This window comes from Vombatus ursinus, unplaced genomic scaffold (assembly GCF_900497805.2).
Source record: "Vombatus ursinus unplaced genomic scaffold, bare-nosed wombat genome assembly UNPS02014863.1, whole genome shotgun sequence".
NCBI classification, from domain to species: Eukaryota; Metazoa; Chordata; class Mammalia; order Diprotodontia; family Vombatidae; genus Vombatus; species Vombatus ursinus.
Window position 1 is genome coordinate 27,019,408 of NW_020954641.1, and position 17,177 is coordinate 27,036,584.

General features: G+C 39.4%; 1 pseudogene; it reads right to left on the reverse strand.

Moving 5' to 3' along the window:
• Positions 1 to 796: 796 nt before the first annotated feature.
• LOC114027681 lies at positions 797 to 7,514 on the reverse strand (annotated as a pseudogene).
• Positions 7,515 to 17,177: the final 9,663 nt, after the last annotated feature.

A 17,177-nucleotide genomic window follows, 5' to 3' on the forward strand; every position in this document is an offset into this window, starting at 1 on the left:
TCTTCTATCTCCTTATGTAATGATTTCTTTTATTTATTCCTAATCAGAATACTTTTATTACACACACACACACCCAAAACAGAATTGTACTGGGAACAATAAGTGGTTATTCAAAATCTCTGTCACTTGCACTGAAGCCTCACTCATTTTTGCAAGGAATAAGTCATCAGGAAGATGTTGCAATTATTGCCTTGTGAACAGAAAGCTTTGACTAAATAACTTCAGTGGCAAGAATTGAGAATTGGAATTTCTTCTCCAAAAGTCAAAACATTTTAAACATCCTATATAAAATATGTGCTTGTCATGCATAACGCTAAAAAGACATATTTAGCTTACCCCATTCCCTTTGAAATTTTCTATCTAGGAAACTGGACAAACTTTTAAATAAACACTGAATGGTGAAAGATCTCTACAGCATAGTCTAATACTGCAAAATATTGATGGCTTGGAAAACCCATGAAATTTTGACTTTAAAAGAAATAATTTTTAATTAACAGTTTCTAAAATACTCCACCCCCTTGGCTATTAGCTCTGGGAAGTTTAGAGGTTCAGAAAACTTTTTAGCACCATTTTAGTGTTGGGGGAAGGGGATAGAAGATTTGAGAAAGAAACATCCAACAAGGACCCAAGCTTCTAGTCTTCTGATAACTTGTCCACAAAGTCTGGAGATATTGCAGCTTTAGAGAAACTCAAGACTCCAGAATAGATGTGTAGATCCTGAATAAGGTGATGTTTAATAAAGTAACAAATTTTTCTACATTATCCCCTAGACAAGAAGATGAACCCACAGGCCATATTAAGAAGGATAGTTTGGGTCCTTTTGAACTTTCTCCAGGCTGTATTCTCCCCACCCTGACCCTTTCTGTTTCTGGTGCTTATCCATTTTCTCAATAGCTTTGTTAGGCTCATCAGAGCTTCAGTAGCTTGTGTCCATGTAGGTCATGTTTCTTATTTTTAACACTTCATTTAGGTAGTTTTGGACAGATGTCATGGCTAACATATGGCTGCACTCCCAAAACCATGCATTATCAAACTGAAACGAGTCAGGTGGCCTTGGATGACAGCATCTAGAACTGGGCTGGATCTGGCATCTCTAAGGGGAGCCTGATTCCAAATGAGAAGATTGGTGAATTCCCTACAGATTTGTTTAGTAGCAAGCAGCATGTTCTTTCTGGTACTGATTTCAGTCCTTCCTAAATGTGGTCTGATTAAATAGTCAGCTATTGCTTCAGATGGAAACTCACTTCACAGACATAACCAAAATCTCTGGCCAGATGCAAAGCTTCACCTTCTACCAAGGAAGTCAATAATGTCACTTCAACAGCTTTTCTACTTCTACTTGGAAGATTTAAACCGACTTTATCCAACTTTTCTGGAAAAGATTTGGTCACATTCCCGCATTTAGATAATCTCAACACCCTACACAACAGGGAAGCATTTAAGCATTACGGAGAAGAAATTCTTCGCTGGACCTAGGCTACAGTCATTTTATATTTGAATGAGTGGCAGGGGAGAGAGAGTCTTCCAGAAACAAAGCAAAATGTATCATTATGATTAACCCACTACTCCTAGCATCCCATCCTTCTGACAGGGGAGATTCAAAGAGTTATTTTTGGTCATTGAACTAGGACATTTCCTGACGACTTTGTGAGGACCCGATGTTGGTCTTCCACATTCTGGGCATTTTCCATTTGATGGGCCATCTCTTGCATCTCCAGGATTTCCGCCGGTGCTTTATCTAACCCGTGGCTGTAGGGCTGCAGGAGCCGCTCAGAATGTCTGTCGGTCTCCCTCCTTGTCCCAGCGCCACTGGCGCCCAAGGAGGACAGGTGGGGAGGAGGGGACAAATTCTGGCCTCGTGTAGCTGGCTCCTGAATCTGCTGGCTAACCCCGACGCGGGCAGCGCATCTAGAACCAACGGTTCTCTCGGAGGGAATATGGGAAGGCAAATTGCAAGTAAGGCAAGGACTGGTAGGGCAGTGGGAAGTAAGGCGGCTGGAAGTCTGACGCCCCGGAATGTGAAAGCCGTGGGTCCGCGAGCCTGTAGAAATGCCAGCTGACCGCTGGGAGGCCAGGGAGACTGAGGTCCCTTTTACTGTGTCCGTCGTGCCAATCCGCGGCCGCACAAAGAGTCAGCAGAGCGTTGTAACGGGCGGCGACGCCTCCGTGATTTTTCAAATATCACCTTCATCAGTTTAGTTAACAATGTAGCTAGCTCTTTCAGGTGTAGCTCCTCTAGGCCTGGTGACCTGAATTTGTTAAGGGCAAGCAAGGTACTCTCCTATCCTGTTATTTATTTGAGGTTTCAGCTCCCTGCAAACCACTTTGATTCTATACTCGTTACTGAAGATCTTTCTTTTCAAAAGAGGAGTCAAAATAGAAGTCTTCATTCTGCTTTTTCACCACCATATGTTTTCATTCCATCCACTTGGAGTAGTAGTTCTAACTTTTTGGGTTAGAATCCCTTTGGGGGATTTTCCTCCAAGCCTCCAGTATAATTAGAGTGAAAGGCTTTTTTCATCATCAGCCTCCACTCATTCAGAGCTTTAGCACCCCTGATACTTTTCTTAAATGATGATGTCACCATTTTGCCTTCTTCCTTTACCTGCCTTTTCTTCCAGTTTCTGCACATGTATTTCAAAAATCTACATTGGGTGATGAGTTTCTTAGGTCTCCCCATAAAAGTCCTTAGACAACTCCCCCCTTTCTTCTTCCTGAAAATCGTTCCTGTTAGCAGGGTCAGAATTTCATTTCTCAGAACTTTCCATTCCCCTTGGGCTGACTGCCCTTTAGAACCTTGGGCCAGAAATTCTATTTTTCCTCTGAATCGATTTAAGAACTGTCTTCAAAATCTAGGATGTAAGAGGAGTCCCAGATTTCCCCATAATATTCTAACTTGAATTCTAAAATGGAGTAATCACTTCCTCCCAAAATTCTCATTGTTTGTGCTTCAACAACCAGTCCTTCCTTGTTAGTCAGATCCAAATGAATATTCTCCTCATAACTTCCCCCACTTTTAAGAGTGAAATTATCAATAAGGTAATCAAGATTAACCAACTGCTCTGCTTTTTATCAGAAAGGAAGCTACAGCCTGTCAATAGATGAATGCAATATCACTACCATGGTTTGGCACCATACCACCTTTGTGATTTGCTTTCCAAACTTATTTTCTATTTATTCCTCTTAATGAATGGTCTGCAGCATACTACCTCCATATTCTGCACTGATTGTGACTCAGGTCAATCCCCTGGAAGTTAATGTGTGATATTGGAATGAAATGAGAAACTCATGTGTAATTAAACAGTTATCAAAAGGAGACTTACTTTGCCATGGAATGAGAAGAATATTCAACAAAGTTATGAACTGAGAATATTCCAAGTTTATTCAGCTGAACAAAGCTCCCTTGCCTGAATGGCCCATCATTATCTGCCTGCCAAGTGGCAGAAAGTACCTGGAACTATTTATTATTATTTTGTACTTAGGTGTCCAGGAAGTGATGGCAGTAGCCTGAGCTTCTAGTCCAATTAAGTCTTGAGGATTATTTCAATACCTTCTATGGAAAAATTAGACTAAATTGCATAGAAGTTGAGGGTAGAGATTTAGGCTATTATTCCCACTAAACTACACTCCTTGATGGTAATACCCAAAGCAAAACAAAAAGATATAAAACCATAGACCCCATTTATGACAGTACATGTGCTCTATCTGCCATGGACAAGCATTAGCTATTTCTACTGCATTTCAGGAAGATACTTTGGGGCTGAGCTCTGCAGAGGCCCTTCACTGGGAGGGAAGGAGGGAAAAAAGGAAAGAAAGAAGGAGAGGAAGAGACAGAAAGGGGGGAGATGGAAAGAGAGAGAGAGAGAGAGAGAGAGAGAGCCCACTGTTAAAGTTCAATGTATTACAGTTAAAGAATTTGTTTTAGTGGAGGAAGGGGCTTTAAAGCTCATTCAATCATTCATGCTACAAGTGAGGAAATGGAAGTTCTGAAAGGTGAAGCATATTTTTTCAAGATCAAACAGTGAGCAGGTGGCAGAGCTGGGGATTAGAAAAACAAACTAACATTTATATAAAGTGTTATGATTTGCAAAGCACTTTATCTCAATTATCTCACTTGAAACTCACAACAGTCCCATGAGGGAGATAGTTATGTGGCGTTATTGTCACTTTATATTTGAAGAAACAGTTTTAGAGAGGTGATATGATTTATCTTAGTTTATGTGTCCAGTATATGGAAGAGGTACAACTGGAATCCAGATCTTCTAATGCCACGTCCAAGGCTCTTTTCATTTCACCACAGAACTCCACATCCTGACTGTCTTTTTACTAGCTGTCCCCCTAGCCTAGAATTCTCCCTCCTTACTCTTACCTTCTAGCTTACTTATCTTCCTTGAAGTCTCAGCTAAAATTCTACCTTCTATAGGAAGACTTTCCTGGTCCTCTTTAATGCTAGTGCCTTCCCTCTGACACTACCCGCAGGTTACTATATGCATGCATATATACATATGTGTGAATGCATGTATATGTGTCTATCTATCTATACACACTCACACACATATATGTGTCATATGGACATAGTTGTTTGTATGTTGTCTCTTCCATTAGAATGTAAGCTCCTTTAGAGAAAGAAATGTTTTGCCTTTCATTTATTCCAGCACTTAGTAAGTATAGTTCTTGGCACATAATGAGTGATTAACCTTTCCAAGCCACCACACATGCAGAGAGAGAACTGGAAGTTCTAATGGTACATACATAATAGAGAGACTGGCCAGTGAGGGCCAAGTTATTAGAGCATGTTCATATTTACACTTCCTGGTGCTTTATATTGAACGTATATGACCATTCATTACCTGACTGTGATCCAAAACATGGAATTTTGGGAAACCAATTTTAATCACAAATGACTAAGAGGCTGGTTTATTCTTTCCTGGTCTTAGGTGAGTGAGTATCCTGAGATGGAAGTGCCTAAGCAAATGGTAAGTTTGGGAGATCCATCAGAGGAGTCTCATCTGGCAACCAGAATTGGTAGCAGAGTCCAACAAAGCAGTAATGACTAACAACAGAAGAAGCACCTATAAGTGGGGATGGAAAGAGAGTCACCAAGGATGGCAGTAATTTCAAGGATAATGAGCTCTCATGAGAGAAAAATACCAGCTATGGATCCCATAAAGGCACAGATCTATGAAGCCCAGAAGATACATTTATGGTGAAATTCAAGAGGACTCCATGGAAGGAGAAAAAGATGACTGGGCCCCAGAATTAGAAGCTACCTATTGGCCACTCATTTTCTCTGCATGTGTATCTCACTCCCACTGTACCTTAAGTTTGCTGTTCAGTCATTCAGTCATGTCCAACTCTATGTGACCTCACAGACTTTTGTCCATGAGGTTTTCTTGGCAAAGATACTAGAGTAGTTTACCATTTCCTTCTCCTTCAGTGTGTCTTCATTTTACAGATGAGGAACTGACAAATAGGGATTCAATGACTTGCCCAGGGTCACATAGCTAGCAAGTGTCTGAGGCTCGATTTGAATTCAGATCTTCCTGACTCCAAGACTAGTGCATTATCCATTGAATCATCCAGTTAACCATACTGCTTCCCTAATTAAGTAAGAAGGAAGTACTTTCCAGACATTTGGAAATGGCTTATGAGACTACATAGAGGGAGAAGAAGGAAAGATGAGATTAGAGAAAAATGAATAAGAAGCTCATTAGCTGCAATTTGATATGGTAGAATGAGTGCTAGATCTGATGATTTGTGTTTGGACCCTTCCTCGGACACTTTCTAGATGTGTGATCTTGAGTTAACTTCTCTCAGACTCGGTTTCCTCAACTGTAAAATGGGGACAATAATATTTGTACTACATATTTGTATATCCTTAGATTTCTAGATAAAAAGTTGGGGTTTTTTAATCACAAAATCAGTGGAGAGCCATTGAAGACTCTTGAGCAGGCAAGTGCTGGGGCTGGACCTGCACATTGGTAAGATTGTTTTGATATGCATGTAAATAATGGACAGAAGAGGTGAGAGATGAGAAATAGAAAGAGCAATAAGAAGACTGTTGTAAGTCTAGGAGAAAGTATCAAGGATTGTGGTGAGGAAAACACTTTGAAAATCTTAAATTGTGATATAAATGTGATTTATTATCTCTCCCATTTAAGTATTTTACTTTCTTCAAGACCAACGTCAGGTATTACCTTCTTGATGAAGCTTTCCCTTATTGTGATGTTTTCTCTCTCCTCAAAATTTTCTAAAGAAGTTTGTCTGGATCTCTTTTTTGTCTTCATTGCAATCCACTATCTGGTTTACTTGTCTATGTATACATCATATCACCCCTAGTACAACATAAGTCCCTTGAGGTTAATCTCTGTGTCCGTTTTTAATCATTGTATCTCCAGTGCCTAGCACGGGATATAGTACATAGCTGGTGTTTAATAAATTCTTGTTGAGTTGAATTATATGGGATCCCCATTCTCTACTACTTCAGGCACCTACTATCCCCATACTTTTCTCTGGCTCTCACCTATCAAACTCTATTATAAAGAAAATGTCTGTTGTAAGTCAATTGTGCCCAAAAGTGAATATAAGTCATTGTGTTCTATCAGTTCAATTCAATAAACATTTCTTGATCATTTATGCATTTTCAAGAAACTGTAGGAGGCAGTATAAAAATTCAAAGACATGGCCCTTGCTCTCATGGAGCTTAGAGTCTATTATATAATAACTCGATGTGTCACTTTGTTCCCCCTCTCTGAACTTCAACTCATATGCAAAATGAGAGGTTTGAACAAGATTGTCTCTGAGGTGCCTTTTAGCTCTGACATTCTATGTTCCAAAGTACCTTACAGCTCTGAAATTTTAATACTTATAAGTTGTTTGAACTTTCAGCCTGATTTTTAACTATTTAATCAAAGGTTTTGTCTCCCATGAAAGATATTTCTGACATCACAGAGCAGATCAAAGTATACTACCCACATGACGAAATCACACAAGCCAGATGGGGTGGCGTTAAGTCTGTAATTCCTGCGACTGGGGAAGCTGAGGCTGGTGGATCACTTGAACTTATGAGTTCTGAGCTACAACAGAGCTAAAGCAGATCAAGTATCCACACAAAATCCAGCATTAATATGATAAGCACCCAGGAGCAAAGGGTTGTCAGGCTGCCTAAGAAGGAATAAACTGGCCCAGATCAGAAATAAAACAGATCAAAGCTTCCATGTGGCTAAGTAATGGGATCAGAACTATGAGAGGCCACTGCAATTCCAACCTGGGTGAAAAAGAAAAGAAAGAAAAAGAATCACACCACAAGAGTAGCAACCTACTCCAGTTCTATGTAAGGTTAGCACTGGCTTTGTACTTTCCACTTGCCTCAGGATCACATCAATGAAAGGAGGAGTCAAACCCATGTGGAGGTACAGAAGCATAACAAAGAGGATGACATATACAAAGACACCAGGCTGCTTGTGGAACTGGAGAGAAGCCAGTACATCCATGAGGCCACTACAGAGAATCATGTGCTCCTAGTAGGCAGTATCAGATAGAGAACCAAGGAGAAAAGGAGCATTAATGAGAGAATGAAGAAAGAAATTCAGAGCTCTCAGGAGAGGATATTGGAGGCAAGATAAAGAGATGGAGGCTAGCCAAGATGGCAGAGCAGGAGGAAGCAGTATAGCCCATCTCCCCAAACAACTACTTCCAGAAAGATGTCAAAAGAGTACAAGACTGAGTAGCGATAGCAATTTTAAAGAAAAATCAGCTTGTCATCTTTCCCATGTAAAGTCATAAAGTCAACCCACAAACAAGTGACTAGGGTAGATATCCTTCTGTTGAACAGGAGTGTGCCAAGACCAAGCAGAATAGGGCACAGCACTGCCACTCTCATCCCAGAGAAGGGATTGAGATCTCAGCCTCTAAGACTAAGGGGTCATGATCCCTCACTTCAGGAGCCAGAAGTTGGGAGCAGAATAGGGCCACACTACTAAATCTCAAACAAGTGTTCTTGACCATATGCCACCTCCAAAGTCTCAATTCCCTCATCTGTTAAATGAGACTGAGAATACTTGCTCTAACCACCTTTTAGGGCTATTGTGAGGATCAAATGACATAATGTCTATAACTATGAAGTGTCATACAGATGTAAGTAATTACTTTTGCTACTTTAAATTAAAATGAATTTTAGACACAATAATAACTCATACCAACATAGTGCTTTAAGGTTATAGCTGCCTTTTGAGGTATATAGTATAAGAGTTATTATCCTACATAATACAATGGAAAATGGAATGCATGTTCAATTTAGAGTCATGGACTTCAGTTTAAATACACTCTGTCACTTACTACCTGAGTGACCCAGGGCAAATCTTTTAATCTCTCTGAGTCATAGTTTCTTCATCTATAAAATGAGTGGGGGAGGGGACTAGATGGCCTCTAAGGTTCCTTCCAACTCTAAATCTGTGGTCCTGTGACTCAAAGAGATGAAGTGACTTATCCAACATCTCACTGCCAAGAGCCAAGGTTAGGAATCAGTGAAAAGTTGATGTCAAAGAACTAGATGGAAAGTGATTGCCAATCAGTTACAGAATGGTCAAACAAATTGTGGTAGACTAAAATAAAGAAATATTATTGCACCATAAGAAATGACAAATATTAAAGATTCAGAGAAACTTGAAAAAATTTTAGTAAACTGAAGCAGAGCAAAGTAAGCAGGCCAGGAGAACAATCCATGCAATGACCAAAATAATACAAGGAAAATAGCATGGAAAGACATGAGAATTCTCATCAATATAGTGGCCATATAACAGTGAAGCATGTCTCCCTCTTCTTGATTGAGAAGTGGGAAACTGTAAATGTACACAATCTGTTGGTTTGTTTTACTTAATCAAGTCAAGTCAACAAGCATTTATTAAGCACCTACTGTGAACCAGATATTGTGCTGATGATGGGGATACAAAGAAAGACAAAAAAAAAAGTAGTCTCTGCCTTAAGGATCTCACAGTCTAACAGGGAAGACAACATGCAAACTATATGCATAACAAGATAAAAATAAAGACAGGATAAATTAAAGACAATCTCCCAGTGCTTAGTTGTACTTTTTGTTCCAAGGGAGAGGGGATAGGAAATCATTGGAAAGTTACAATGATGAAAAAAAAAAAAAAGAACATCAATAAAACATTTATTTAAAATATTTTAAAAAGTTATTGTTATTCAGTCATTTCAGTCTTGTCTGACTGCCTGTGACCCTGCTTAGGGTTTTCTTGGCAAAGATACTAGAATGGTTTGCCATTCCTCTTATAGCTTATTTTACAAATAAAGAAACTGAGGCAAACAGGGTTAAGTGACTTGCCCAGGGTCATTTAATAAGTGTCTGAGGCCAGATTTGAACTCAGAGAGATGAGTCTTCCTGACATCAGGCCCAGTACTCTGTCCACTGTGCCCCCTAAGCTGCCACTAAATTTAAAGAGTTAACTCAGCCCAAAGGTACCTAACTTAGCAGCTCCAGAGCAACTCAGCAGACCAACCGAGTGCCATTAACTTGCTAGTGCAAAGCCAAAAGCCAAAGTGGAAATATTGAATTCTAATTTATGGGCACCAGGGCTGACACGGTTATTGCCTGGCTTACCAGCTCTTTTCAGAGAAACTTGAAGTCATTGTGGGATCATTTGGGGCCATTGAATCTACCTGTTCCCAAAAGACTTTAATTTAGAAAGGTCAAGGTCATCCGCTGCATCCTCAAAATTTTCTAAAGAAGTTTGTCTGGATATCTTCTTTGTTTTCATTGCAATCCACTATCTGGTATACTTGTCTCTATATACATCATATCACCCCTAGTAGAACATAAGTCCCTTGAGGTTAATCTCTGTGCCAGTTTTTAATCATCATACCTCCAGTGCCTAGCATAGAATATAGTATATAGCTAGTGTTTAATAAATGATTGCTGAATTGAATTATAGGGGATCCCCATTCTCTACTACTTCAGGTACCCACTATCCCCATACTTCTCTCTGGCTCTCACCTATCAAACTCTATTATAAAGAAAGTGTCTGTTGTAAGTCAGTTGTGCCCAAAAGTGAATATAAGTCATTGTGTTTTATTAGTTCAATTCAATAAACATTTATTGATCATTTATTTATTTTCAAGAAACTGTAGGAGGCAATGTAAAAAATTCATTACCAATCATCTTGACCTTTGTCTTGCCACTGGACTGTGAAGAAGAGAGAGAGAGCCAGGCAGTTGATCTTGTGCAGCTCTGCCTCACTTAAATCCAATTCACAGGCAAATCAAGACCTCACCCTGTGATGTCATTGGTCCTCTTTGAGAACAAAGGACCGACAACAATAACAGCTCTTCTGAACACTGAATCCAAGGGAGGTTCAATGACTTCTCCTTTATTTACACGGGTAGAATCAGAGATGGTATTTAAACTCAAATCCTATGACCCCACATCCAGTGTTCTTTTCACTACATCATGCTCCCTCTCATCAGACTTTATGCCCTTTTTTTTCTATTTCCTATCCCTCCTTTTTCATCTCAGTACTGCCAATGAAAAAAAGATTCGTTCACATAAGTAAGAAGTGAAGCCCCTGGACTATGGCAAACCAAAATAATAATTGCACATTACAACTTAGGCTAATGACATCATAATAGCTCTGTCTGCTCCAACATGTATAATCAGGAGTTTAAATTAAGGAGTTCTGCTTCCTGTGATTAAGGCAATATTAGCTGAAACATTAGATTCTTAATTCTTTTGCATTTTCATTCAGTAACCCAATATCAAATGTTTTATGACATCGAAAATATGCTCAGTTTAAAGAGAACAGATGCCAGGACCTCTGAGTGCTAATTTTAATCGTCAATCCTATTTTTCTTTAAATGGAACAATGTCAGCCATCATCATGCATTTGCAGTGTTGGGATTTAACAGAAAGAACACTGCAATCCAGGAACCAGGAGACATAGGCTATATAGATGCCTCTCTGAGAGTAAATCGATATGAGACCCATTCTGGGTCTCAGTTTCCTCCTTTGCAAATGAGAAAGTTGGACTTGATGTTTTCTAAGGTCCCTTCTAACTCTAGCATTCTGTGTCCTGAAGTCCCTTCCAGCTCTAACACCCTATGTTCTAAGGTCCCTTTCAGCCCTGGAATTCTGTGTTCTAATTTCCCTTCTGGCATTAAAAATTCTATAATTCTATTATCACACTTCTAACTGCTGCTTGTTGAAGTTATATCTTTAAGAGAAATTTTACAAACCACAAAAAGTGTAACTGCAGCACTGCTGTTAGGAAGAAGTAAAGGGTAGAAGTGTCAAGACATAAAGGGACCTACATAAATGCTATTATAATAAAACCTTAATTCAGCATTTGGGATCATTTTGGCAGAACCTTTATATGCAAATTTAGTTCCATTAAGATTTATTGCATTCTTCCTAGAGATCAGCCCCCGTGCTAAGTGCTACCCTTAAGGAGTTTAGAGTCCTCCTGTTAGGAACACAAAACTTAACGTCATAGTAGCATCACAGAATCGTATTACGGGAGAGGTGGAAGAGACCTTAGGACACAGAAATTGAGGGCAAGAAAGAGATAAAAATTTAGCTAAGATCTCAAAGCTAAGGTGTTAGAGGCAGAGCAGAACTGGGATGCAGGCATCCAATTCAATGACTTTTTCTCTATATCATATCATCCCATTCACAAATAAGAAAAAAATTTATGGGTAATCCAAGACAAGATTGAATCAAGTGACAAAAGGTATGAATTGAACCACAAGTGCTATGGGAATGAATGCTAGGAGACAACTCAAGCCAACATGGCCAACACTGAACTCATCAAACCATCTTCCCATTTGCCTATTTCTATTGATGACAACATTGTTCTTCCATACTTGTCACTAATTCTGACTTCTCCCTCTACCCAATGTCCAAGCCATGGCCAATTCCTATGGATTTTCCTTCTGCAATATCTCTTACATCCAACCATTCCTCTCCAAGGGGAGTTATTTATCTCCCAAATCTTCCTCTGCTCAATACAGTGCATTCCCTCTCCTTTCTCTTGAACTTCCCTGGGTCTGTAGAGTGAGTCAGAGAAGATAAATATGATGTAGTAGGACCAGCACTGATTTATAAGCAAGTCTGAACACCTGATATTAAATTTTGCTAGTTATGACATATATGGTCTTGGATCCTACCTCTCTATGAGCCTCAGTTTCTTTATCTGTAAAACAGAACAGTGATAGGTATTAGACCTGTGATTTTATTGGCATAGACAACTCTCTCGTAAGGAAACTCTTTCTATCAATGCAAGTTACCACCTTTTCTTTAACTTACAGTCTTACACTGCTACCTAGAGTGACAAGAATTTAAGTGGTTTATCCAAGGTCACATAGCCAGTACCCCTCAGAGGTAGGATTGGACCCCTAGTCTTCTTGTTTCAAAAGACCACATCTCTATCTACTATACCACACTGCCTCTAATCTGAAAAATTAGGCCAGTACTACTTGCACTCACAGTGTTGTTGAAAGGAAGGCACTTTGTAAATCACAAAGACCTATAGAAAAGAGAGCTGAGCTAGAATACTTGCTAAGCTTCAGAGGCAGCTGATTGAATTCCTGAGAGCAACTCAATCAGCCAAGTAGCTGTATCTTCACATTCCAGATTGAAGACACTTAGAACAATGGCCCAAGGAGAAAAAAATAAAAACTATGTGGAGGAGAATGGGGAAGCAGCACAGAATGACAGAACTCACATCAACTGCTGGAAAAATAACTCACGGCTACTGGAAACTGGATGCCCAGAAACATACAAAATGGGGGCAAACAAATGCTGTAGAAGATTATTTTCATGACAGGATCTGTGAAGAGGGACAAGAAAGAGCTCAAAACTGAAAAAAGAAGGAAGTTCAATGAAAATTAAGAGCCTCAGAAAACTCTAAATCCAAACACTGTTAAGTCCACCAGAATTAGTTCAAATCTTTATATTTCCATCCCACTGATGCCTGTGTTCACAGCTGGGTTTTCAGCCCCCCAGCCCTCTGAGTAAAATCAAGATCCTCACCTTACCCCCATCTGCTCATCTTGGAGAATTTAATCAATTAGTTATCAGAGGTGCCCTCTATGTCTGCCTCCTTCCCCAATTAAGAGTAATCTTCTGAAAATGGACAGTGTGTTTATGCAGATGCCAGGGGAATGTTTGAGAAATTCCAATTAATTCTTCAGAAAGCAGCCCTTCTTTGACTAGCTTCTTTCGAGAAAGCCTCTGTATTTTCTCAATCTAACAAAACTGGGGTTGCTGTCAGAAGCCCTTAACAAAGCAGGCCATTGACTCTGACTTCTAACCTGTGGGGAGGAGTCAGAGTCAGCCACAGCTGGTTTGCCTGGACAGAGAAGGAAGGCACTAAGAAAGGGGCTGGTGCCTGCTGGACTGGTCTTCAGAGCTGTCTATCCACATCACATCCTGGAAACTAAGTAAGTGACCCAGATGCCCTCCCACCCCAGAATATCCCTGTGACTTATCTCACCATTATTTTTATTCTGCCACACTCTTCTCTCAAAGAAAGCAGCACATTAGCACAAAGCTTAGGAAATCGGTTTCTTTCCCAGCCCTCGGCTATCCAGAGTTTGACTCAGGCCTCTGATTTATTCATGAAGCACCAGAGCTCCTCAGAGGGCCTTTGGCAAGTATTCTCCAGGAAGGCCAAAACCTGTATAAATAAATTTTAAAAATCACCTCTCAAGATCACCAAGAGTAGGGACTTCCTCACCTTCAGATGGGAGACACAACACAACTCCCACTAGTCAGGTGAGATGAGATTGCTATTGTGCTCTGAAGAGGTCAGTGCCCTGACAATACAAGGAACTAAAAGATACTGAGAGCAAACATTCCAATAAAGACCCAACACAAAACTGTGTTCACTTTATCAGACTGGACAATAGATTCTCAGAACTAAGATGTGCAACCTCTGGGAAGTTTCTCCACAGGATGCCCATGAGGAAAAAGGAATAGACTGAGGGATCCACAGACTTGTAGTTGATGCTTAGCTCTACAACATCCTAGCATCTATAACTATGCAAGCCACTCTCTGAGCCTAAGTGCTTACAAAGCTTTATGTAGGATCATGAATTTTGAGCTGGAAGAGACCTCAGAGGTTACTCCTCCCCCCAGCTGCTAGTGTCTCCACTCAAAATGACCTAGTATTTAATTTATTTAAAACTAAATTTTATTTTTTGAATTAACCACATTTATTTTCTCCCCCTCCCACTTTTTCCTTACATTGAAAAAGGAAAAAAAAAATCTTTTAACACACACATACCTTCTCTCCCTTCTTCCTACCCTATTCCTATAGAATGTAAGCTCCTTGAGGGCAGAAACTATTTCAGTTTTGTCTTTTTTTCTCTCTCCAGTGCCTAGCATAGTTCTCAGCACATAGGTACTTAAGGAGTGCCGGGGTGTTGAATGATTAAGTATAGCCTCGTCATTGTATAGAGGAGGAAACTAGGAGACAGAAGTTTCTTAGAAATAGAAACTTTGAGATAGAAGTGACATACCAAAAGGTACAGTTATTAAATAATAGAGCTGCAATTCAAACTCATCCCTCTTTCCCTTATGTAATGCTGCTTCTCTTAGTATCCTTATCTGTCAAATGAGAGGGGCTACAGTGGTCAGGCAGGCAATCAGTAAGCATTCATTAAATGTTTACTATGTACCAGACACTAGGGATACAACAAAAGATAAAACTTCCATTCTAATTAGAGGAAATATAAATAACTGGGTACATACAAGATATACACAGCAAAGATGGAAAGTAGTCTCGGTAGAGACGGCACTAATAATTGAAGGGACAAGAAAAGGCATTCTACAGAAGGTGGGGATTGAGCTGAGATTTAATGGAATCTAGGGACACTAAGAGACAAGGGTGATGAGGGTGAGCATCCTAGGCATGGGGAATAGCCAGCTCAAAGTCATTGAGATTAGAGATGGGGTATCATGTATGAGGCACAAGAAATAGGTCGTTGTGGCCAGACCGTAGAATATGTGAAGACAGTAAAATGTTGTTGTTGTTGTTTGTCCTTCGTTTTCGAATAGGACCAATGATATCACAGGGTGATGTCTTGTCTTGTGTGTGAATTGGATTTAAGTGAGGCAGAGCTGCACAAAGTCATCAGCCTTACTCTTGCTTCCAGAGTCACCAAAGTCCAGTGGCAGGACAAAAGTAGAGACAACTGTTAATGACCTGGGATTCAGTGGATGACCTTGGTGTCTTTGATGTCTGACCAAGCTCTAAGTACTCCACAGCACTTGCTTCAGCCATCTTCATGGCCATTGCGGATGAGAGTAAAATGTAAGAAGGATGGAAAGACAGGAAAAAACCAGATTATGAAGAACATTCAAAGTCAAACAGAATAGTTTATATGTGATTCTGGGGGTAATAAGGAGTCACTAGAGTGGGTTTGTAGGGAGGTGACATGGTCAGACTTTAAGAAAATCACTTTGTCAGTTGAGTAGAGTTTGGACTGGAGTAGGGAGAGACATGAAGCAGGGAGAACAACCAGAAGGCTATTGCAATATTCCAGGTTAGATATGATGAGGCCCTGAACTAGAGAGGTGGCTACATGAGTAGAGAGAAGGGAATATATATAGAAGATGTCATTAAGAGAGACATGACAGGATTTTTCTGCTTATTGGATATGTAAGATAGCTGAAAAAGAGGAATTAAAGATGACACTTAGGTCAAGAGACTGGGTGACTGAGATGTAGGTGGTGTCCTTGATAGTAATAGGAAAATTCAGAATAGGGAAAGCTTTGGAGAAAAATGTGACAAGTTCTGTTTTGGACATGTTAAGTTTAAGATGTCTATGCGACATCCAGTTCAAAATGTCCGGAAGGTAGTTGATGATGCAAAACTATTACTCAGAAGACAGACTAACCCTGGATGTTAGCCTGGGAATTATTTGCATAGAGATGATGATTGAATATATGGAAACTGATTAGATTGTCAAGTGATTCAAACAAAACCAATGCAAACAAGATTAGAAAAAAAAACAGAAAGCTGAGAAATAATTTTTATAGGAAGTATCTCTGATAAAGGCCTCACTTCTCAAATATATAGAGAACTAAGTCAACGTTACAAGAATACAAGTCATTCTGGGAATGGCCAATGTATATGAACAGGCAATTTTCAGATGAAGAAAGCATAGCTATCGATAGTCATACAAAAATGCTCTAAATCACTATTGATTAGAGAAATGCAAATTAAAACAATTCTGAGATACCACCTCACATCTATCAGAGTGGCTAATATGACAGAGAAGAAAAATGATGAATGTTGGAAAAGATATGGGGAAATTGGGACATTAATGCACTGTTGGTGGAAATGTGAACTGACCCAACCATTCTGGAGAGCAATTTGGAACTATGCCCGAAGGGCAATCAAACTGTGCATACCCTTTGATCCAGCAATACCATTACTAGGTCTATATCACAAAGAGATCATAAAAAAGGGGAAAGGATCTACATATATCAAAAATATTTATAGCAGCTCTTTTTGTGGTAGAAAAGAACTGGAAATTGAAGGGATGAAAATCAATTGGGGAATGACTGAACAAGTTACAGTATAGGAATGTAATGGAATATTATTGTGCTTTAAGAAATGATGAGCAGGCAGATTTCAGAAAAACCTGGAAAGATTTACCCGAACTGATGCAAAGTAAAGTGAGCAGAACCAGGAGAACATTGTATACAGTAAAAAAAAAATTGTGTGATGATCAGCTATGACTTATTTAACTCTCTTAAGCAATACAATGATCCAAGATAATTCCAAAAGACTCATGATGGAAAATTCTATCCACACGCAGGGAAAGAAGTGATGAATTCTGAATGCAGATCAAAGCATACTATTTTCACCTTTTTTTTCAATGTTTTCTTTCTTCTCTGTTTCTTCTTTAACAACATGACTAATATGGAAATATGTTTTACATGATTGCATATATAACCTATATCAAATTGCTTACCATCTTAAGGAGGGGGAGGGGACAGAAAGAAGGATAAAATTTGGAACTCAAAATTTTATTTAAAAAATGAATGCTAAAATTTGTCTTTACATGTAATTTACATGTCTTTACATGTAAATAAAATACTATTTTAAAAAAAAAGATTGTCAAGTGATTGCCCTGGGAAAAAGGCCCAAGATAAG